The following is a 25338-nucleotide window of genomic DNA, read 5'->3' as shown; positions in this document are numbered from 1 at the left end:
GGGGATCTGGGGTGGGGGCAAGGCCAACTTTTGTTTTTAGAATGAATGTACTACAGCCTATTGGAATAGTAATAAAAAAATGATCTAGAACAATCCAAATAGAAACGTCTGTAGATGGAGAACAACAAAAGTCTAAGAGAAGAAATCTACTTAATTGAGTAAGACTTCCTTCCAGTGGATATGCGTGTGTGTATGTGTGTGTGTGTGTGTGTGTGTGTGTGTGTGTGTGTGTTTGTGTGTGTGTGGTGCTTTGTGTGCACTTTATCTGTGGAAATGGAAATTTAGGATGTATTTTCACTCTTCCTTTTTCAACATTGCTTGTTTTAGAGATTGGCTCAGGGTGACCAGATTGGCTTCATGGATCACTACAGTTGCAATTGTTTCTGACATAAGATATTACTACTGATGTACTTCTCACTTTCCCAGTTTTTAGATATAATGTAAAAGCTCCACTGGAATTTCCTTTAAAGCAATTCCATATACTTTCTGATTATAGCCTGGGATAAAAAAAATTACCCTATTCACCAGAGACACTTGAACATCACTGTCAACTGTGAAGAAGACCCAGAGCTTTGTATTATGATTATACATTTAATGAATTGCCCTTCTTGACAATTCTCTTGTGCTTCTCTACCCATTTCTATTTCAGTAGTTCTAGATCATAAAGTGTACTTTCTCACTCATTTTCAACTACCTATTTCAATCCTTCATTCTCTTCTCATCAGTTGATCTTGAGCATACCTGTCCCTGTTTTTTAGTCTGTAGTAGTAGACAGTTAAAAGATTTTTAGAATGGTTAATGTGTACATGAGAATTAAGTAACTTTTGGTAAGATATAATGTGGAAAGCATAAAAGGGTTTCAGTCAATTAAACTGACTCAGAAAAAATAGGGGGTTTTAAAGCTGGGAAAACAGTGACAGCCTGGAGGTTGTTAATTATCTGTATATGTGTGTGGACAGAAGGACAAAAAATGTTGGCTTTTCATTTCACCTTGTGTGCTGTGTGAGCCTCCAGTATTTTTGCTGATCCTCAAAAAAATTATTTAGTAATCATTTCTAACCTGATTCTTATTTAGAGGTAAGTGTATTGAGACTCATAAAGGTGGATAATTTGTCCAGTTACACATGGTGTGATTGCATGCCAGTGCCTTTTAACTTTCTTTTTAAGTTTGAATCCTATTTCCTTGATTGATTATACATGTGATGTTAAGCAATTATATACACTTTCAAAGTTTACATCCTGATTTATGAGAACTGTATAATACTGATAAAATTATGGCCTATCAAATTTAAAGTGATTATTGTTTAGGTTATATAACCATAACTATGATTATAATACATGCTTTGAACTGTCTGGGTGTATAACACTCAATCTAGGAAAATTTAATAATGTATAATAGAATTACTGGGTCACCTCTTGGTAATCACTTCTTTTTCCATTCTCCCTTTTCATCTGGGCCAGGTAAAGAGAGGGGAAGCAAGACTTGGAGACAGCAACATTTCCAAGGCTCTCAGTCCTGCTCAGGGTTGATTCTGCTCTTACACAAATTTTTTTTTTTTTTACTTGCCACTACAACACGTTTATTAATTTTTTTTTTATTAAAGTATAGTTGATTTGTGATGTTTCAATTTTGGCTGTACAGCATAGTGACCTAATTATATATCATATATACATATATTTTTTTCATACAGTATTCCATATATATACAGAATATGCATACATTCTTTTTCTTATATTATCTCTAATCATGTTCTGTCCCAAGAGATTGGATATAACTCCCTGTTCTGTACAGTAGGACCTCACAGATCTTAATGTAGATGTCCCCTTTCTTATTTTACCTGGACATCTCTTGGCTCATCACTTGCTCCAGCCTGTTTTCAACTCTCTGGGATTGGAGACTGTCCACAAAGTTTTTGCATAGGTGTAATGTAAAAGAGCACAGCCCTCCCTGGATGGATTGAATGGAATTACCATCACCTGCTTGTTGTGTGACTTCTAGCAAATTACACATTCACCAGGATGACAGTTCTCTCAGCTAAATGTGAGCCAGCTTCTGACCCAACACTGATTTTTATGTGATTTAAATCATTTAGTATACATAAAATGACTTATACAAGCTCTGACATTTTTAAGATGTCTATATACATGCTAGTTACTATTTTTTTTTGTCTTTTGTATTTTCAGGGCTGCACCCATGGCATACGGAGGTTCCCAGGCTAAGGGTCCAATCAAAGCTACAGCTGCTGGCCACAGCCACAGCCATGCAAGATCCAAGCCGCATCTGTGACCTACACCACAGCTCATGGCAATGCGAGATCCTTAACACACTGAGCACGGCCAGGGATCCAACCCACAGCCTCATGGTTCCTAGTCAGATTCCTTTCCACTGCACCACCTTAGGAACTCCCATGCTAATTATTATTATTACAATGAAAAACTAAGTTTCATTTTTCTGAATTTTAATCAGATTTCCACACAACATGAATTACTACTCTGAAATTAGCTTTTCTTTGTATCATGTGATTACTATGGGAATGGAGTGTGATTTAAAGCAATCATTAAATATTATGAAAATTCCAAATAATTCAACTTTCAAGTTGCAAATTCTCCATGAATGCTCTGACAAGATCATTTGTTGTAATATTATCTTAATCCTGTGAAATCTGACACCTACACTATGCATCACCATTTAGATTTTAGTGTTGCAATCAGACTGATTTGTCACCTTTAATTGTCACTAAGTTATCTGAGAGGTAAGAACCTTAACTCTTTTCCTTCTTCGGATGAATAGAGACCCCAAAAAATTACATTAGACTTAATGTAGTGCTTAGTATTTGATGCTGCAATGAACTAAAACAGTAGACAGTATTTAAATGAAATCATCACTCTTAAAAAGGAGAAAAAATAATACATGTGAAAATTTAAAAATCCAAGCTTTATTATCATTTTAAGAATGGCTACATTCAATTTAAATAATTTTTTCTTATTTCATGAATATAAGGACTTCACTCCTAAATGAATTATGACGTATAATTGTACAAGTCCAACTTTTTATAATTAAATTATCAACATATGCCATGAAAAAATTAAGATTTTTTATGTTATTCTCAACTGCAAACAAAGTAGAAAAAGCGAATATTTACTCTGGGTGCTCACACTAAATTACATTTACTTCTTTCATGTACATGTTTGTGCATATTAATCAAGGAAAATAGGAGTTCCCTTCATGGCTCAGTGGTTAACAAATCTGACAAGGAACAATGAGGTTGATGGTTTCATTCCTGGCCTCACTAACTGGGTAAAAGATCCAGTATTGCTGTGAGCTGTGATGTAGATTGCAGGCACTGCTTGGATCCTGAATTGCTATGGTTCTGGCATTGGCCGGCGGCTACAACTCTGATTAGACCCCTAGCCTGGGAACCTCAATATGCCATGGGTGCAGCCCTAAAAATAAAAAAAAAAAAAAAACAAGGAAAATAAATCTTAATATTCTAATATTGCTATTTTTAAACTCTAGTGTCCATTACCTGGAAAAATCCAAATAATTAAGAGAATATATGGCAATATTCTACATCATTTTGCTGTTAATCATATCAACAACTCTACCTAATTCAGTTATATCTGCATGTTTAATATTAATTAGCAAGTTATACCATATAACTAACTTAAAAGTCAGTATTGAACTGAAGATTTTTCATTATTTCATACATTTTAAATACAAAATCATTAATTTTTTCTTTAGTATAAATGTTTCTTCAATTTCCCAAAAGTTGGAATTGTATTAACTGTATTGCTTTATATTAAATCTCTAATTAAAATGTCATCCAGACTACAATCAATTTAAAAATGCTTTTTACTATACCTTGGTTCAAAATCAAATTTATCTCCATCATTATTTATAATACTTACATAAAATATAATAGCTATTCAAGTTTCCATTATGTCAAAAAATTTAATATTACTATTTAGTATTTTATTTAAATTATATTTATTTAATCAAAAATATACATATGCTACATTAATATGACACTTTTGCTGTTATATATTTAATATTAAATTTTATATTAAAATTAATACCTAAAGCTTATTTCAGTATAAATTGATTCATATTTACCATTCCTATTTGAGAGGATGCTGATTTTTTTTCTAAATGAAGAGGGCTTACATGTTCATAATATCTTATTTCATCAAATATAATTCAACTTACTTTTAAAATAGTCTGCTCTTGGAGTTCCCATTGTGGTGCAGTGGTTAACAAATCCAACTATTAACCATGAGGTTGTGGGTTTGGTCCCTGGCCTTGTTCAATGGGTTAAGGATCCGGCATTGTAGTGAGCTGTGGTGTAGGTTGCATACTTGGCTCGGATCTCACGTTGCTGTGGCTCTTGTGTAGGCTGACAGCTACAGCACCAATTCGACCCCTAGCCTGGGAAACTCCTTATGCCACAGGAGTGGCCCAAGAAATGGCAAAAATACAAAAAATAAAATAAAATAGTCTGCTCTTTCCAAAAATAAAGGGCTTTTTAATGAATAGTTGTATCTACTCCATGGGATCTCTTTGAACATACACTTTATGTTTCCAATTAAAATCATCATTTAGTACTCTGTTATTTGTTTTATTTATTTTTTCCCAGACAGCTCTCACTCTTCCCAGAACACTTCCGCATTAGGCTCTTGAGAGAATAGAATGCAAAGCACATTTCATTTCTTGGATATGAACAGGTTGCTGAGCAATATAATTGGAGAACTGATACACATCCAGTTTGCTCTATTGTGAACACTCCTTATAGAGCCTCTCTTCTATTAAACTGAGATGCTGTCATAATTTCCTAAATATGTTTTCCTTATATTCTGTAATAAATTCCTTAATCAGTCTTTAGGGTTCTGCACAAGTAGTAGTTGTAAATGCCCTGATAACAAATATTGTTTTAATGTATAAATCTTACATTTTATTGATTTATTGATATCTATATGGGCACCATGGAAATCCAAGAGCTACTTGTTGAATTATTATAAGTAGATTAAATAATAATTTTGGAATCACGGTTAATATTAAGAAGAAATACTCTTCTTTTCAACCCAGGATCATATCATATTTCCTCAATTCATTTCCACTGTGAATGAAATTTTAGGGGGAAATAATACCAAACTTTATGTAGAATAATATTGAATACTTGAATTTCCCAAATGAGATATTATTTAAAATGCCAGGAACATAGTCTGTGTCTTCTGGGCTTTGATTTTAGGAATGAAAATTATCTCCAAAGTTGATACTGTTTAAGAATCTTCTTGGCTTCCTGCTAGTTCCTCATGTCAAAAAATAGGATTTAATTCCTGTTATTTAGTAAAAAGTGATTTCTAAGTGTTTATGATTATGAAGAGAAATAGTTCCAAGAGAGGGAACTTCTATAGTAGTGTGACAACAGAGAGTGACTATGAAGGTAATTGCAGAGTATTTGGAGCCATGTGGCAGAGAGGATGAAAGGCAAGTGAGGAGTGAGTGGTGAGAGAAGCTTCACATGGGGACAAGATCTGACAGAGGACAGCAAGGGAGTGAGAGCTCAGTCAGACCTGAGGCCCTGCAGATGCTCACCCAAGAAGTAGCTATGCTTTGAAGAGGTTTTAAACTATGTAATTGGCAGAGGCTCTACCAGTTACAAATAGAGAAATTTTCTGATGCGATTGATGCCATAAAATACAATACTGAGAAAAAAACTCTAACATAAATGAAAATGTAAGAATAGCATACCAATTTTGACAAAGTATGGACTTAAAAAAAAAACCCACAACTGGTATGGGGACAACAGGGAAAACTTTAAGAAGCGCAAAACACAAAAATTGAGAAAAATACACAGAAATAAATAAAATAATTCTACTGGGTACAAACTTGCAATAAAAGTAGATAAAATTATATTGATAAAGATGACAAAGCATGATAGCTCAGAAAAAGTGCTATTTTATTTTATCAGTGACCTCTATTTAGGAGTTCCCATTGTGGTACAGTGGAAACAAATCTGATTGTTATCCATGAGGATTCAGGTTCGATCTCTGGCCTCTCTCAGTGGATTGGGGATCTGACATTGCTGTGGCTGTGGCATAGGCCAACAACTGTAACTCTGATTTCACCCCTAGTCTGGAACTTCCATATGGCATGGGTGTGGCCCTAAAAAGCAAAGAAAAAGCATTACAACAAACCTCTATTTAATTATCATGAAGTTAAAATAAAACAAAACTAGACAATTTAGCCAAATAGATGAAGTAACATTTCTGAGAAAAGGGAGGAAACTCATCCTTTAAGCGCTTGGAAGGATACTTAAATAGGTGCAAAAAATAAGAAAGAAAAAAGGAATAATAGTTAACAGGAGAGCAATCTAATTTATAAGAAAGCCTAAGACAATGTCTTACTCAATCTCGTTAAAACACATTTGCTGCACAAGTTTTGAAAGTTCTAAAGCCCAAACCCTGTGGAGAGGAATTAGGCACCATCACTTACTCCTTGCATCAATAAAAATTGTAAGAATATACGTTTATGCAATTTTGCATTTGGCTTCACTGTTTATATTTGCAAAATATTATAAATCAATCAAGTGTAAATGATCATTTGAGTTGTCTCTCAGATTAATGTGCTTTCTTTTTGTTTGTTTTATGGCCTTGCCCACAGCATGTGGAAGTTCCTAGGCTAAAGTTGGACTCAGAGTTCATCAAGCTGTCTACACCACAGCCACTGCAATGCAGGATCTGAGATGCATCTGCAACCTACACCACATCTCAATGGCAACTCTGGATCCTTAACCAGCTGACAAGGCCTGGAATCAAACCCAGGTCCTCATGGATACTAGTTGGGTTCATTACTGCCAAGCCATGACCAGGAACTCCCAAATGGGCTTTCATTTTGATATTGTCATTATACTCTTTCTTTCTCCCAGTTACCTGATGCCTTCAAAATGAAAGTTTTATAGTTTATCTAAATTTGTCTAGTGTTTTCAGCAGGAGAATTGGCCTGCTGTGGCCCTGTATATTACAATTATAAGGTAATTCTCTGTTTTAAATGATCCTACTTACATGCAGTTTGTTTTTAAGTATGTCCATTGATAGAAGATTCCATTTATTTCATCTCAAAAGAGTGCAGCAGTATAAGCAGTGTTGGAAAATTAATTTTTTTAGGTTGATTGTTTGTTCATCTTGAAGAAAAGGGCAATTGATTTGACTGATTTGGTATCAGGCCAAAATAGAAGCATGCTATTAAAAGAATAGGAAAATAATGTATATATATGTATATATGTGTGACTATTTGCTATACTGTAGAAAATTGACAGAATACTATAAACCAGCCATAATGGAAAAAAATAAAAATCATTTAAAAATAATGTTTTTATTCTGGATATATGCCCAAGAGTGGGATTGCTGGGTCATATGGTAGTTATGCATAATTTTCTAAAATACTGTTCTCCATAGTGGTTGTACCAGCTTATATTCCCACCAACAGTACAGGAGTCTTCCCTTTTCTCCACACCCACTCCAGCATTTGTTATTTGTGGACTTATTAATGATGGCCATTATGACTGGAACCTTTCCACAGAAAAAAAAATCGTGGACTTAGAGAATAGACTTGTGGTTGCCAGGGGAGAAGTGGAGGGAGTGAGAGGGACTGGAAACTTGAGGTAAATAGATGCAGAATGTTTCCTTTGGGATGGATTAGCAATGGGATCCTGCTGTGTAGCACTGGGAACTCTGTCTAATCACTTATGATGGAACACAAAATGTGAGAAAAAAGAATGTATATATGTAAATATAACTGGGTCACCATGCTGTACAGTAGAAAAAAAATATATATATAAATGATAAAAAAGTGCATTAGGTTCTTTGTTTTCATTGTGAACATGATATATTGATTAAAGAAAATTTAGACAATAGAATGAAAACTAAAAAAAATATTTCTCTTATTTGTGAATATTTTGATACATTTATTTTCATCTATTTAAAACATAGTTTTATTTGACTCAAATTTTATACCCACCAGAGAAAAAATTATGAATTGTCAGCCATGTGAATCTATATAAAAGACACATTCTGTAACCCTTGTTTAAATCAGTTATGGAAAAATATGTAGGACATAGATACCCCATTCATTACCTTCCCAGAAAGAGTCTTAAATATTGTCTTTTATCCTTATATAAAGGACATACACAGTGTGTTTATGGCTTATTTTGTACAAATTTATATTTCATTTCTCTCATATGTAATTGTGTTTTATTAATTTTCATCACTCTATTTCTTTATGTATAATTAAAACAATCATTGTTCCATTTTAATTTGATTAAGATTTACTCCTATGAATGATGCTAAGATGAACATTCTTATATATGTATATGCTATTCTACTGGATACAAACCTATGAGAAGATTCTCCAGATGAAGGCAGGATATTTTCTAATTGAGTACAAATTCATATAGCAGCACTGAATGTGGGTTGCCATGACTCCACATCTTTTATGCACTTTCTATAATCAGGCATTTTAAGTTTGTGTAACTCTGATGAGTGTATCATGTCCTTGGTTTGGGTTTTTTGGTTTGTTTGTTTATTCTAAATCATGGATCTTATCTGTCATGAATGTCATTTTTCATTTTCCTAGCTATCTTCTACTGTTTTTTAACAATTGGGATTATTTTTTTTAAAGTAAGATGCTCATTCAAATTTCTTGTCAATTTTTCCTTTGGATTTTCTATGATTTTAATTTGGAGCATTTATTTATAAATTGTATACCTAAATCCTTTGTGCTGAAAAAGTTCACTCTGAATACCTTATTTGGATTAAGAATAATTCTTAATCAATGCAGTTCAATTTATCACCCTTCACACTATGGCTCATAATTTAAAAAAATATCATGCAAAAATAATGGAGATATTTACATTATCCTTTAAATACTCTACTGTATTCATATTTAATAGCTAAGTTTAAAAGCTACCTGACATTATTTTATTCATAAATGATGTAATTTGAGTTACTTTTTTTCTTTCCTTTCTTTGTCTTTCTTTCTTTCTTTCTTTCTTTCTTTCTTTCTTTCTTTCTTTCTTTCTTCCTTCTTTCTTCCCTTCCTTCTTTCTTTTATTGCTTTTTCTTTTTAGGGCTGTACCTGCAGGACATGGAGTTTCCCAGTTTACAGGTAAAATTGGAGCTATAGCTGCCAGCCTATACCACAGCCACAGCAACACCAGATATGAGCCACATCTGCAACCTACACCGCAGCTCATGGCAATGCGGGATCCGTAACCCACTGAGCAAAGACAGGGATCAAACCTGAATTGTCATGGACGATAGATTGATTCCTTAACCACTGAGCCATGACAGAAACTCCTAAGTATTTTTATGTTTTCTTTGTTTCTCTCTCTCTCATTTTTTTTTTTTTTTTGCACACTTAAATCTATGTTATATGAATGTTGGGTTATCTATTACATTCCACTGATTCTCTTTTTTTCTCCTTGTATTGCTTTCACATTAGATTTCTGCAGAATTATAAATCTTGATTCTGTAATAGAACATGATCATTTAATCTTTATCAAGCATGACTTGAATATTATTGGTTTTTGGGAATGTCCATAATAATTTCACAATCAACTTAACTTAGACACAAACATACATTCCCTTCACATTCCCTTGCACACACAGATGGGGTTTTATTTCATATCATTGGATATGTGGTCCATTTTGGATAAAATTTGTTTATTTATGTTCAGTAATCAACATTGGAACATATTATAGCAAACTATTTACTGCTTTTAAATTTTTTCTCAAACTATTTTACAGTTTACTGGATAGACTTCCAACACGTTTTTATTAGAATTACAAAGTTTTTATGTATTTAATTATATTTACATTGTATTTTTAATATATACTTATATTTGTCTGTTATATGGAAACCAATTGATTTTTATTTATTGACTAAATACAGAAATAATGTTAAACTTACAATCTGTAATAATTCCTTGGGTAATACATTAATGTGTATATACATGCATAGTATATATCATCTGACAATAATAGTAAATATAGAATTTTTATTCTCCCCATTTCCCCTGCTCCTGGGTTGCTACTTAGTTATATATATAATTTTCCTTATTTCTGCTCTTTTGCATCTTCTTTAGTCTCCTAACATTGTCATAAGTTTACACTATTTTCTAGTTGAAAATGTTTTTGGTGAGATAAGTGAGGTGCTTTTAGTGCCAGTTATAGTAAGAAAATATCCTTTAATCTCTGATCTTCCAAATTAAATTTAACACATCCTAAATATTGCAAATGCAATCTCATTCACACTTTTGAAGTTGATTTATTTTAGTATTTTAAATTAAATTATTGAATAACACATACCTACATTTTTTCCCAAAAGGGTAAATGTTACATGAAAATGGGCTTTTGTCTCTTATATACCACTGTAATTACATCATTTAGAAATTAATTAATGCTCTATTAATTTCCTAGACTGGCACCACATATAGAGCAATGTGATCAATAATCACTCTCATTTAACATTTCTCCTCTGAAATTAATCCATTAATTTGCTTACATGTTTGTTTTTTTAGATGATTTTACTTATGCCATGATATCTACCTAGACAAATAGAAGAACTAGCTGGACAAATTAAGGCTATGTCAAAAATAAAATATTTTTGAATCCTGAGAAACAAGGCAGGGGACATAACTATCCCAGACTTCACGCAATATTATGAAACCACAGTCATCAAAACAGTGTGGTACTGGTATCAAAACAGAAAGACAGACCAATGGAACAGAATAGAGAGCCCAGAAATAAACCCTGACACCTATTGTCAATTAATCTTTGACAAGGGAGGAAAGAACATAAAATGGGAAAAGGAACGTCTATTCAGCAAGCATTGCTGGGAAACCTGGACAGCTGCATGCAAAGCAATGAAATTAGAACACACTCTCACACCATGAACCAAAATAAAACTCAAAATGGCTTAGAGACTTAAATATAAGACAGGACACCATCAAAATCTTAGAAGAGAATGTAGGTAAAACACTCTCTGACATCAACCTCATGAATATTTTCCAAGGCCAGTATCCCAAAGCAACAGAAATAAGAGCAAAAATAAACCCATGGGACCTCATCAAACTGAAAAGCTTTTGCACAGGAAAGGAAACCCAGAAGAAAACAAAAAGACAACTTTCAGAATGGGAGAAAATAGTTTCAAATGATGCAACGGACAAGGGCTTAATCTCTAGAATATATAAGCAACTTATACAACTCAACAGCAAAAAAACCAATAAATCAATGGGAAAATGGGCAAAAGACCTGAATAGACATTTCTCCAAAGAAGATATACAGATGTCCAACAAGCACATGAAAAATGCTCAACATGCATGATTACAAGTGAAATGCAGAACAAAACTACCACAAGATACCATCTCACACCAGTCAGAATGGCCATCATTAATAAGTCCACAAATACCAAATGCTGGAGGGGGAACCCTCCTGCCCTGCTGGTGGGAATGTAAACTGGTACAGCTACTATGGAGAACATTTTGGAAATACCTTAGAAATCTATCCATAGAACTTCCATATGAACCCACAATCCCACTCTTGGGCCTATATCTGGACAAAAGTTTCCTTGAAAAAGACACATGCACCCACATGTTCATTGCAGCACTATTTACAATAGCCAAGACATGGAAATGACCCAAATGTCCATTGACAAATGACTGGATTAGGAAGATGTGGTATATATACACACTGGAATACTACTCATACATAAAAAAGAATGACATAATGCCATTTGCAGCAACATGGATGGAACTAGAGACTCTCATACTGAGTGAAATAAGTCAGAAAGACCAAGATAAATACCATATGATATCACTTATAACTGGAATCTAATATCCAGCACAAATGAACTTTTCCACAGAAAAGAAAATCATGGACTTGGAGAATAGACTTGTGGCTGCCCAAGGGGAGAGGGAGGGAGTGGGAGGGATTGGGAGCTTGGGGTTATCGGATACAACTTGGAATGGATTTACAATGAGATCCTGCTGAGTAGCATTGAGAACTCTGTCTAGATAATTATATTGCAACAGAAAAAAAGTGTGGAAAAAATGTATACATGTTAGTGTAACTTGGTCCCCATGCTGTACAGTGGAAAAAAATTAAAATATAAAAATGTAAATGAAATGTTTTCTTAAATATAAAGGGGTTGAAATAAGTACATGCCATAAATTATTTCAAATTAGAACTAAATATATATGAGATACTTGCAAGTCAATAGTTACTATAATTTCTCTAAAGCCTTCATAACATTTAATGTAAAAATCAAGAAACCAATTTTCCATATTAAATGTTGGAAGTATAGTCATTCCTATTCTTTTCGAGTCAGAGTTTGATACTCGTCCAAAAATATGCAAAAAATATAAAAAATAGCAACAACAACAAAGAAATTATTTTTTAATTGATTGTTAAAGAAGAGAGATATTTTTTAAAGGAGACTCATCCATTATTTACCAGTCCAGCTTGATTGAAAAGGAATCTAAATGAGTCAACAGCGTTTTCATGGAAGTCATCTGAAGGAAAGAAAAGACTTGGTTTTCTTAACAATTACTTCTTGATCTTTGTTTAGGCCCCAAAATGACTCTTACTTTTCAAGTGGTTATCTTTCTCAACCAGGGAGACTTGGAAAAAATAAAGCAACAAATTTACTTAGTACATTTGTTTTCATTTCACTTAATATTTCTTCAACTAAAGAATTCTTAGTTAAGTCTAGAAATCTTGGTAACTAGATACTACATTGGAGCAAAATAGTTAAAAAGCAATTAAATCCACATCATATTATTTCTTTGAAAAAGCAGGAATACATTCATATGTTTTCTTTAATAAAGAATAAGGTGAAAAATTATGGAGATGTCACAAATACATTTCTGCCATATAGTTGAAGGATTTCTACAGAGAATTAGGCTAATAGGTACACAAGAAGAACAAAGAAATGAAAAAAAGAGGAAAAAACTTACTTTTTTCAGATGGTTAGATCCAATTCTAAGGGTATATTCATTTATGCTAGTTTAAACTTTGGGGGAAGGAAACATTTATTTTTTATATTTACTTATTTATATATTATTTTTTCTTCTGTAGAGTTGGGACCAGAAGACATGCATACATACTTTTTCCTCCCATTGTTGTGTTGTGATGTATCTAGACATTGTTCTCAATGTTACTCAGCAGGATCTCATTGTAAATCCATTCCAAGAGCAATAATTTGCATCCATTAAGGGCAAGTTCCAGATCACTCCCACTCCCTCCCTCTCCCCCCTGGGTAGCCTATTCTCCAAGTCCATGATTTTCTTTTCTGTGGAAAGGTTCATTTGTGCTGGATATTAAATTCCAGATATAAGTGATATCATATGGTATTTTTCTCTCTCTTTCTGACTTATTTCACTCAGTATGAGAGTCTCTAGGTCCATCCATGTTGCTGCAAATGGCATTATGTCATTAATTTTTATGGCTGAATAGTATTCCAGTGTGTATATATACCACATCTTCCTAAACCAGTCATTTGTCAGTGGACATCTGGGTCATTTCCATGTCTTGGCTATTGTAAATAGTGCTGCAACGAACATGCGGGTGCATGTCTTTTTTAAGGAAAGTTTTGTCTGGAACCATTTAAAAGATTCATTATCACACCCCAAATCATCTACAGTATCTTTCTGTAAAGGTTCTATTGCTAATTTTTACTAAGATATGGAATTTTTTTAATTCTGAAAAAGTAACTTCAATATGATAAATGGGCAAAATATCTAAAAATATAGCTAGAGTTATTCAGAAATTATTCTCCAAATGCTTCCTATATAGTACATTTATTAGTTTATATCTTTTTGAAGAAAAATATAATATCTAAGTATGTAGGAAAAGGAACAAGGATATTCATTATGATTTATTTAATTTTTGTCATTTTAGGGCTGCACCTAAGGCATATAGAGGTTCCCAGGCTAGGGGTCTAATCAGAGCCATAGCTGCTGGCTTTTACTGCAGCCACAGCAACATCAGATCTGTGCTGTGTCTGTGACCTACACCACAGCTCACAGCAACACTGGATCCTTAACACAATGAGCAAGTCCATGGATTGAACCTGCAACCTAATGGTTCCTAGTAGAGTTTGTTTCTGCTTTGCCACAGTGGGAACTCCTTCATTATGATTTCTTAAGATGGTATTATTTTAACATCAAATATTAAGTCATTATTTAATTTCAGTAAAACAGATCCTTATCATGAATTGATTTGTTGGGGGCAATAGACTAATCTGCTAAGTATGAGATTTTATGAAAAATTTGTTTCTTATTGTCAGCATAACACTGTGGATATGTCAGAAATTCCAGCAAAAAAAATGTGCTCAAAAAGAGACATACTCAGTGTATGCATTCAATAGTTGATGGACATTTGGATTATTTTCAGCCTATCATCTATCTATCTATTATCTATCTATCTATCTATCTATCTATCTATCTATCTATCTATCTATCATCTTTTTTCTTTCTTTCTTTATCTTTCTTTCCCTTCCTTCCTTATTTTCATCTCTGTGTGTAGAACAAAATAATTTATTTTAGTACAAAACCAGGTAGTAATCCATAAATTCATATATGGGATATCCAAGACAACACAAGACAACACAAAAATTGATCTTTACCTCTGCCAGATGTCTAATCTAATGTCTAAAATATGACAGTTATTTGTATATTGCATATGAACTTATATATCTCTGGTATTAAACTCTCAATAAGATTTTATCTATGTCTCATACCACTTAGAAGTATAGCACTTTAAAATGTAAATATCTTCAGTAATCTTTAACTATGATGAAGACTGACTTGGTTCTGCTTCCATATTATTTCATTATATAAATATTCATAAGATTGTGAAAATAATAAGAGGAATCTGTATTTCAGAGAAATTAAATTATCAACCCATTGGAATAACTATTAATATCTGAGCTAGATCTTTGTCTTATATCTTAGATAACTTTTCTAGTTCTATACATATCCATTTTCCCCTGAGAGATCATTTTACACCAGAAGCCAAAGTGCATTCATGTAATCATTTCTCACCATGAAGTTCAATGCATTTGGAATCTTGCATTTTTTTTTGTCAGCGCAAACACACAAAAAAGAAATCATCTTTTCTATTCCAGAAGAGAATGAGTGTGTTTTATCTTTTAAGCATCCCTGAGAACATCAGGAAGAGCCAAATAATCCAAATAAGAGTCCAAATGTGTAAAGTTCATATCAAACTTAGAATAAGTAGTTCATTTCCCAGGTAAGAGGAAAGGTTTTTTCATCATTTACAAAGTATTTCAGAAGCTATAACTTTGAATTTCAAAGTAGATTCTATGCTTTAATATTTAACTCTCAGATAACTATTTCTTTTTCTTTTTCTTTTTTTTTTTTGGTCTTTTGTCTTCTTTTTAGGGCTGCACCTGCAGTTTATGAATGTTCCAAGGCTAGGGGTCTAATCTAAGCTGAAGCTGCCAGCCTACACCACAGCCACAGCAACACTGGATCCAAGCTGCATCTGCAACCTACACCACAGCTCATGGCAATGCTGGATCCTTAACCCACTGAGCAAGGCCAGGCATAGAACCTGCAACCTCTTGGTTTCTAGTCAGATTTGATAACCACTGAACCATGATGGGAACTCATCAGATAACTATTTCTAGTTAACTCAGAATTAAAGTCTGATTTGAGGAAATTTAAGGGAACACAGTAGGGGAAATAGGAAAGTCTCTCTATGTATTTAGCTCAATATAGCTATACATTTGAAAATCATTTTAATTTCCTTGGGAGATAACAGTCAGAATAAGGTAGTAGAAATAAATGGCGGTGTTTAAACTTTAACAAATTTTTAAATGGAAAGAAAATCTTCAACCAGCTATTTGTTACATATCATTTGATGATCATTATTTTGTTTTCTCATGGAGGGATATATTAAGTTCACTGTTTAGCTGATTGATCTAGAAGGTACCTCAGACTTGTTCTCTTTGACTCATTTTAATATCCTAGGCTACTTAGCTTGATTTAAAAAAAGATTCAGGAGTTTCCATCATGGCTCCGTGGAAACAAATCTGAGTAGCATCCATGAGGACACTGGTTTGATCCCTGGCCTCATTCACTGGGCTTCATGATCCAGCATTTTCATGAGCTGTGGTGTAGGTCACAGATGTGTCTCACATCTGGATTTTCTGTGGTGTAGTCCTGAGGCTACAGCTCTGATTTTAACCCTAGTTTGAAAAAGAAAACCTCCATATCCCATGGGTAAGACCAAAGAAGACAATAATAATAATAATGATAATAATAATAATAATAATAAAAGACTCAAATATATAAACATGTTATTTTGTATTGTTTCTAGGAGATAGCATTTCCAAAATTATGTGATGTGGCCAATGAAATAGCACGTGATCTAGCAACATAGAAATTTGTAATTTAAAAATCTTGGCCCTGCTAAGAATTTAGCATGTGAGCTCACTCAAGTCATAGGTCTATCTGGTCCTCAATTATCTCTTCTATAAAAGAACACTAAATTCCTTAATTTGCAAGTTTCTATGTAGATTGCATAAAATAATGTATATACACATTATAAACTCTTACAGCCATTTCATGATGTGTAGTAAGTGCTATCAGAGCATTCTTTTCCTCAAGCTTAATGCTTGTGATACTGTTCTCATGTCTACTATATATGTTTTTTTTTTTCCACTGTATAGCATGGGGACCAAGGTACACATACATGTATACATAAATTTTCCTCCCACTGTCTTGTTGCAATGTAAGTATCTAGAAGTAGTTCTCAGTGCTACACAGCAGGATCTCATTGTAAATACATTCCAAGAACAATAGTTTGCATCCATTATCCCCAAGCTCTGGATCCCTCACACTCCCTCTCCCTCCCTCTGGGCAACCACAAGTCTATTCTCCAAGTCCATAACTTTCCTTTCTGTGGAAAGTTTCATTTGTGCTGTATATTAGATTTCAGATATAAGTGATGTCATATGGTATTTGTCTTTCCCTTTCTGACTTATTTCACTCAGTATGAGAGTCTCTAGTTCCATCTATGCTGCTGAAAATGGGATTATGTCATTCTTTTTATGGCTGAGTAGTATTCAATTGTATTCAATAGTATTCAATTCAATTCCACTTCTTGCAAATCCAATCATCTGTCAATGGACATTTGGGTTGTTTCCATGTCTTAGCTATTGTGAATAGAGCTGCAATGAACATGTGAGTGCATGTGCTTTTTAAGGAAAGTTTTTTACAGATATATGCCCAAGAGTGGGGTTGCTGGGTCACATGGTAGTTCTATGTATAGATTTCTAACATACCTCGATACTGTTCTCCATAGTGGTTGTACCAGCCTATATTCCCACCAACAGTGCAGGAGGGTTCCCTTTTCTCCACACCCCCTCCAACACTTGGTATTTGTGGCCTTATTAATGACAGCCATTCTGACTGGTGTGAGATTCTATCTTGCAGTAGTTTTGATATGCATTTCTCTTATAATCAGCATGTTGAGCATTTTTTCATGTGCTTGTTGGTCATCTGTATATCTTCCTTGGAGAATGGTCTATTCAGGTCTTTTGTCCCTTTATCCACTGGGTGGTTGGCTGTTTTCTGTTCAGTTGTAGAAGTTGCTTTTATATTCCAGAGTTTAAACCCTTGTCTGTTGCATCTTTTGAAACTATTTTCTCCCATTCTGTAATATATGTTTCCCAGGTATTTGAGAGTTGAACCAATTTGATTTTAGTTTTCCAGAATGATGATATTATGTTACAAATTTGGGATTCATCTTTCTACCCTCTATCTCTCACAGTGAAATCAGCTAGATAAAGAAATAATTAGTTCTAATTTTATTAAATACTAGTTGACAGAAGTCCCTATTTCAAGTACAGCTTGAAGTAAATGAAGTCTATATTTTTTATCTGCCCTCCCTCCAGTTCCCCACAATGAAGTAGATAGTTGCTCAAATTGAACATGGTTTTCAGTAAAATATGTCTTCCCTTCATGTCTTGCATTACAAAATCAGAGGTATCAAGAGTTATGAGAAAATTATTATGGACAAAATTATCAGAGAGATTTAAGTTTTATTGACCTGTCCCACATCAGGATGCAATGACAGAGATGCATTTTTAATATGCTGTATATCATTAAATATTGGAATTTACTAGGTTTAATCACATAAGAATGATATTTTAATGCATGTTGTTTCATATAATTTAGGTATAACTAAAAGAAGAGATACTTATGTTCTAGTTTGGAGTCCAGTCATTGCTCAAATCTTTGATAAAAATTTGATTACATAGCTCCTTATTTATTTTGTTAGAGTTAAGAAAAATTTAAAAAGTCATATTTCATATGTGAGCATCTTTCAAATATAATTAATCCTATAAAAATATATATTTTAATGCATTTCATAATTAAGAATTATGTAGTCTGACCATGTTCATGTAGTTGAGCAAGACATGCACAGAAATCTTGGTCAATCTTAGTTATCCTTTGATTTGAATGATGAGCTTAGTTTTCCTAGGTCACACTAGGTGGTAAGTCTGAGATTTCAGTATAAGGTTTTAGGGTGAAAATACATATTTTTTATCTTCCACAATTGTGCTGCTTCAAACATACCAGTTAAATAAAGGTTAGAATCATAGTAAAAATAAAGTTTCCCAAAAAGTGTGTCAATTAACACGTACATTTTAATGGGTTCCTTTAGTAGACCACCTATTGATACATTTTTAAAAATTTGCTTATGTATTCATATTTATTTTCACTTTATTTCTTTCTATCACCTAAGTCCTATTTTGTATCTGAGTCTTTTTCAGGAAATATTTTGTATGTAATATATAGATTCTTGAAAAAGAGAGTGAAAACAACAAATTTTTATGGTTTATTTATTTTATTTATTTATTTATTTATTGGCCATTCCTGAGGCATGTGGAAGTTCTGAGGCCAGGGATCAAACCTGTGCCACAGCAGCAACCCAAGCCACTGTGTTTACAACTCTGGAACTTTAACCTACTGTACCATAAGAGAACTCCAAAGTTTTAAAATCATAAATGTATTTTAATGTTCAAATAATACATTAATGCATTTTAATTCTAATAATTGATTCTTTTATAAGATACATTATTAATATAACCATTCATATTAACTAGAATTTTTAGAATACATTTGTGTACATATGTATGTTTTCATGTGTAATGTTGTCAGTGGTCTGAAGTAACAGAAATCAAAAATTGGATTATTTATATATTTGCACTGTATAATTCTTTAAGGAGTAAACGAGTCTTTTTTTATGTTTGGTAACCCCACATTTAAAAAGCAATTTATTCTATATATTAAGAAAATGTTTTACATGAACCTGGGAGGAAATTTCTGGGAAAAGAAAAATATGTGGCTTCAAAGTTTCAGTGCATGCTCTTATCTCCAGTAGCTGCAGAAATGAGTTTTATGAAAACACACCCCAGAATCTCTCATCCTTGTGGAGAATCTACTGTTAAAATGGTTGCACTGTAAAAAAATACATAAGTACATAAAAAATAAATTGAATCCTTAAAACTGTAACAAGAACATGTGAGTAGTCCCTGATGAAGTTGGGACATGGATCCTCTAAATTTTGATAGGTCTATATGGCCAATAGAAGTAGTGTTACCATTCTGATCACTTTGTTGGAGATAACTCTGAAGATAATGCAGATAACTCTGCAATGGCTTAGGGAAATGTTATGGCCTCTTCTGAGGCTGTCATTATGCAATTCAATGCTAACTCTTATCAGGACCCACCTCCTGTACCTTTCTTTGCTTCTGGACCTATAACTAGACAGGAGTGCCATAAGCCCATAAACTTAGGAAGTATGACTTATATAGAAGTACACTACACTCTGAAAGAACTGATTTCTCTAATTTATATAGACAGTGACATGGGGGACATGTGTGGCTATTAAGGATGAGGGACAATTATGGAAGGAACATAATGTTAGATCAGATCACATTTATGCTAGGGCCTGCTAAGCCAAGATTCTTCTTTCATGTTGTAGATAGCATAGATAAGAAGAGTTCTAACAGGTTTGATTGTTCAGTTGGATAAATCTTGCCACAAAAGGTGAGCTAATGGGTAACTGTGAGTCTGCCTTGGTTGAAGGTAGTGACTCAATGTCCTAGGGAGACTGGATTGTTAGGGTGGAGTTCTCTTTTAAGATCTATTTACTCACACTGGGGAATATGTAAAAGATATATCTTTCACCAGCAAGGTGAGACATACATTTGTGAAGGGAGCTCCAGCATTCTTGAAGATATCCATGATTCTTCTTCTCCATAGGCCAGATCTTACAAAGGCTACAGCCACTAAACTGGAAATTCTAAATGTGGTGATATAAATTGGATCTCAGAGTGACAGGAGCCACCTGGCAGCACTCAACTTTCAAAAGTAGGGTGGTCATTAGCATTCCTGTGACTCAGGAATACAATGTTGTCACCACAGTGGCTATGGTTACATCTGTGGCAGAAGTTCCATGCCTGTCTTGGGAACTTCCACACACCACAGATGTAGCTGGAAAAAAAAAGTGAGGTGGTCCTAGTTATTGCAAGGGACAGCAGAGTCAGACTAGTTTGATCCATACAGACCTATGACATTGGCTAATTTATCATGGTTTTCTTAGAAGTAAAATAGATAAGAAACCTACTAAACTCTTATTTGATCCACATAAGCAGAAACAATTAGATAAAGTGAACAAAAGTCTGACTAAAGTTACTAAAACAGACAGTCACAGATCCTTATTTCCCAGACTTGAGCCAGTTTACAGAACCAGAAATCTTTCAATGCGGAGTTCCCCTTAAGGAATAGTAAAATACCCAGAATTTACATTAGTAATATTTACCCCAACCCTTCCCAAAGGGACCTAAAGAATTTCCAGGTTACCTGACTGGGGAAGTAGTTCTGGAACTACTGAACACTGACGCTGAACTGACATTCATTTCAGTAGAGACGCAAAATATAATTATGGCCTTCCAGTAAGAGTGGAATATTATAGAAGGCAAGTGATTAAGAGAGTTTTAGTTCAAGTCCATCTCACAATGAGTCCAGTGGGTATCTGAACCCATGCTGTACTTGTCTTCCCAGTTCGGGAATGCATAATTGGAATATAAACACTTAGCAGTTGGCAGAGTCCCCTCATTAGATCACTGAACTATGGAGTGAGGGGTATTATGATGGGAAAGTCCAAATGGAAACCATTAGAACTGACACAGGGATGGAAAGATTTCCATGATTGCAGAGGACAAGTTGGAATGATGAAGTGCTATTCATGTGTACTAATGTTCCCCTGGCCAAAGGTAATCACATAAATAGAGTCAGTCTAGGAAGGATAACAAAAAAAATGGATGCAAGAGGAAATTATTTGTTAGGGACCATTATCATATAGATGTAACATGATTTTTAATGACTCCATACTTTTCTATTAGTTTTACTCATGATATTTATTAAAATATTTCTCAATGTGAGCATTCATGCTCCTTTTTGCATTAGAAAAATAGTAATTCTATAGACATTATTACACATAAATTGTTTGTATCACTACTTCTTACACTTATATCCTTATGAATTTAGGCTTTTTTTTTCCTGTGAGGGAATCAATTTGTAATGAATATGCATCTAATATTTTTTCTCTTTAATAATGTTATGATAGTGCATACAAAGACATTAATAAAATAGAAAAATGGTGTAATTTCAAACAAAGAACATATTGCATATCACATCATCTTGTTTAATTATACATCTCTATTCACTAATTTACAGTAAGAGGGGAAACTGACCTTTAAAAGTAAAACATTACTAAATAAATGAAGACAACTGCCTTAACTCTGAGGACATAAGCTCCTATTAAAAAGAAATTACATTGTTATCTTATTAAATATATTAGAACATTACAGAAAATAGATTTCAATTATGTTTACAATACAAATTAAATATATTAAAGAATAAATTGTATTATTTCAAATGTCTCAATGCTGATAATTTAGGAAGCAATTTTTTTGTCATTTTCTCTCTGGGGATGCACCTGTTTCATGTGGAGGTTCCCAGGGTAGGGGTCAAATTGGAGTTGTAGCAGCTGGCATATTCCAGAGCCACTGCAATGCCAGATCTAAGCCGTGTCTGCAACCTCCACCACAGCTCATGGAAATGCCTGATCCTTAACCCACTGAGCGAGTCTAGGGATCAAACATGCATCCTCATGGATGCTACTTGGGTTCATTAACCACTGAGCCATGATGGGAATTCCAGGGAAGAAATTTTCTTATCGCCTTTCTAATATCTTTGTTCCATAGACTGTGTATCATAGGATTAAACAATGGAGTCAACATTGTATAAAAAAAAGAGAAGAGTTTGTCTATTCCTTCACACTGATTGGATTTAGGTTTTAAATAGGTGACAGTGTCTGATCCATAGAATAAAATCACAACTATGATATGGGAAGACCAAGTGAAAGAGGCTTTGGTTCGCCCTGTTTTTGATGGCGACTTCAAGATGGTGGAGATAATTCTGATACAGATGCCAAGAATCAACATAAAAGGAAGAGTAACAAACAGTATAGCACATACATAGACCACTAGCTCATTCACAAAGATGTCTCCACATGCCAGCTTCCATAATGGCGGAATATCACAGAAGAAGTGATTGATTTGGTTAGAACCACAAAAGGGCAGAGAGAAAATCTGGCGTGTTTGTCCTATCTGGATTGGAGGTCCAACGAGGAAACCAGCAGCTGGACAGAGATATTGAGGTTCATGACTAGAGGGGAGTTTAGAAGGTTACACATGGCCACATAGTGGTCATAGGCCATCACAGCCAGAAGGAAACATTATGTGACTCCAGCATAAGGAAGAAACACATTTGTATAGTATAGGTAAAAAAAGAGTTATTTCTTTTCTGGGTCCAAAGTTCCATGAGCATCCTGGTAAGAGTAACGGATACATAACAGATTTCTAGGAAGGAAAAATTACTGAGGAAAAAATACATGGGGGTCTGAAAAGTGGCATCTAATTAGTTATTAGAATAATGATGCCATTCCCTACCAGGATAATCAAATAGATGACTAAGAAAACCCCTAAAAAGAACCAGTGATATTGGAGAATATCAGCAAAGCCCAAAAGAACAAATTCCATCATTACAGTAAGATTTGTTTTTGTGAGTTTCAAATCATTTTCTGTCTGGATTTACATTTCTTAAGTGCATTTTCTTCTTTAATAATTGGATCACGAAATTGGCTTTGGTTGTAATAAATTCTGAGTTATTTGTCACACTTTTGTTCTGTGATTCTGGGAGATTCAATGTGAAACCAGGAGCTATAAACTCATCTGGAGAAAAAAAATCAATTCAATAAATAAATTGTTTAAATTATGTTCCATGTTAGATCTGTATTTTAATTATACCAATATGAGCCATAAGCCTATATATTTTAATTTAAATTATGATATGAGAAGGGAGTATTCAGATGACCTGCTTCTTCTGGTAAAAACTCAAATTCAGCCATTATTAGCAGACCACTTCCATGATTTTTTTGCCAATAAATCCAGCCCATAAATAATATCTCTCCTGTAACGTTCAATGCAATGTTCCACTATTTACATCTCTTGTACCTTTGCCAATATATGCAGTGATTCAGTCTGTAAAGAATATAGCACAAGGCTCTGCCCTAGTATGTTACTCTATAGATGCTTCCAAATTAAATTTAAAATAGAAATTACTATTATAATTGTTTTTTCCAATAAGTGAGAAAGGATTATTATAACTATAAGAATATAAAAGCCAGCTGTTGTTTTTTTTTTTTTTTTTAATTTTCAACACCCTGTAAGTTTCCAGCAATGATCTTTCTAATTTTTTTTAAATTAAAATATATCACATTGCTTAAAAAACACAACTTTTGGCCTTTATGAAAATTTAATGCTACTAATATTTGGGAATAGTGACTTATATTCAGCCAAAATTAAATGTTCCTAGGAAAAAGTAAAATAAATAAAGCAGAAGATCACCAAGGTAGTCCAATATTGTATCCAACACCTTCTCTGTTAATGACTGGATTTGATTGAGTCCCATAAACAATATTAGAACACGGGCTACAAAAGTCAAACAGATACCAGAAAGATGTGACCAGAATATAGGTTCTTGTTCATGCAGCCAAATTATGAACTTCACAAACACACAGGCAGCAAGCAAGCAAAGTCTTTATTACAGGAAAGCAAATAGCACTCAGGGATGCTGGGAGGGAGAAGAGCCCTTGCTCTCTATTGTACTATGGGGGTTTTTGTCCCTTAAAGATAAGGGGGAGGTACCAACATGGGGTCCAGAAAGATATGGTTTTCCCTTATTGGCCTTGCCCAGTTACCTATATCAGTCTTTGTCCAATAGGAATTTTAGGGGTGGAAATGTCCCATAAGTTTTTATCCTTTCTTTGCCCTACTCTTCTCTTAGACCAAGTCACCATTCCTATCATTTATTTTATAACAGTTAAGGAGTGGGTTAGAAATTAAGTTCCATGGGGGTGTAACTACAGTTCCTATAGTAAACAAGGCCTGTGGGAAAGGCACATTTCCTATAGTAAACAAGACCTGTGGGAATATTACTTTCTGGGGACCTTGAATTTCAAATGATAATCAATAGCCATATCAAAGAATGCATCAAAGCCCATCCTCCTACACTGACTACTTGAATTATTAGTCAGCCTTGCAGACATGGGGTGAGTGTGAATTTAAGACATGGGTTAAAGTTCCAATCTGTGTTCTGGCTAGGTTCAGGCCATTAATGCTGTCAGATTCAAATGCATACTGCAAAAGATATAACAGTATTGCTCAAAACAGAGATCAAACAATAAAGCAAAATGTTGAATGGATGGATGACTGGATGGGTGAACATGGATAAGTGGATAGACAGATGGGTAGATGGCTGGACACTATCCATAAAAACAAATCTTAAAGATATAACACCAGGTGGAAAATGTAAGTTATAAACGATATTTCCAGCGTGATACCAGGTATATATATATATATATATATATATATATATATATATATATATTCTTTTTCACACAACAACACAACCCAGCATAGCAATCACTGAAACATAAAAATAGAACAAAGGAGAATGCGCCACCATGGAGCTACAGCGCTGGCATCTGCGGGGACCACCGCGCAGCAGAGGAGCCTGAGGAGGAATGCGGGCTGGGACCAGGGCCTTGGGATAGTGAGCCTGTGAACACCCGCCGTCCCCCAGCCCCAATTCCTCCTCCATGCCTTCCTGGGCTCTG

General features: G+C 34.0%; 1 pseudogene; it reads right to left on the bottom strand.

Moving 5' to 3' along the window:
* Positions 1-521: 521 nt before the first annotated feature.
* Positions 522-25322, bottom strand: LOC100621306 (annotated as a pseudogene).
* Between the last annotated feature and the right edge of the window lie 16 nt (positions 25323-25338).

The sequence above is a fragment of the Sus scrofa genome, unplaced genomic scaffold, assembly GCF_000003025.6.
Source record: "Sus scrofa isolate TJ Tabasco breed Duroc unplaced genomic scaffold, Sscrofa11.1 Contig42, whole genome shotgun sequence".
In the NCBI taxonomy this organism is placed as follows: Eukaryota; Metazoa; Chordata; class Mammalia; order Artiodactyla; family Suidae; genus Sus; species Sus scrofa.
The sequence above is the reverse complement of the archived record's forward strand: the minus strand, read 5'-3'. Positions and strand labels throughout refer to the sequence as shown.